Source organism: Coenobita brevimanus, chromosome 16 (genome assembly GCF_032717465.1).
Source record: "Coenobita brevimanus isolate Jiangsu-jjx chromosome 16, ASM3271746v2, whole genome shotgun sequence".
In the NCBI taxonomy this organism is placed as follows: domain Eukaryota; kingdom Metazoa; phylum Arthropoda; class Malacostraca; order Decapoda; family Coenobitidae; genus Coenobita; species Coenobita brevimanus.
In genome coordinates, this window is record NC_136969.1 from 24,981,408 (window position 1) to 24,982,277 (window position 870).

Sequence of the window (870 nt, forward strand, 5' to 3'; positions counted from 1 at the left end):
ATCACTGCAAGATCTGATGTGTAGCCAAATTGTTGTTCAAGAACAACATTCTGACCCGACACTTGCTACCGTGTGAAACAAACAAAAGGGTCAAGTGATTAAGTATTCACGGGGAGGTCGAGCCAAGTTCCTTCGTAAACAAGGACGGCTCTACCGTGAGTCACGAACACCCGAGGGCGAGGTTCGACCGCAGTTTGTCGTTCCCGTCAAGTACCGCCTAGCAGTGTTAGAATGGGGTCATTGTTCAGCCTCAGGAGGTCACATGGGCAAAAGGAAGACCCAGGGCTGTATCCGAGCTAACTTTTTCTGGCCAGGGATGGGACAAGACATACATAGTTTTGTGCGTTCCTGCAGTGTGTGTCAAAGTAACACCACTAATCAGGGACATGTCCTTCCTGTGCCATTTGAAATCACACCTGTAATCTCTGAGTCAGTTGAGAGACAGGGTAGTGATAATGTGGGTGTAGACCTGATGACTCACCTACTAACTGCTTACTAACTAGCAACTGTTGTATGCTGGGTTCCGTAAGGTAGGCGGCCTCAGAGATTTGAGTAATCCAAGGACCAGCCTGGTTCCCAGTTAAAAATGTAGACCAGACGTCTCACTCGTTGGCCCTACAGGACAGTATATCCAGGGCCTGTACATACATGTATACCATAAGTTAAGAAGGGAAGTTTGAGAACCCTGCAGAGACTGTCCAAGGCTGTGTACGAATTACCTTGTGGAACGTCTCAAGCTGTGGGCCTCTCTGAGGATTCCCGGAGAATGCACATTATCCACATGAGTGTTCACACCCACGGTGGGTGTTAAAACGTGACCTGCCCGAGATTGCGTAGCGATTCTCAGCTTCCTGTATTAGTCGTAAGTGT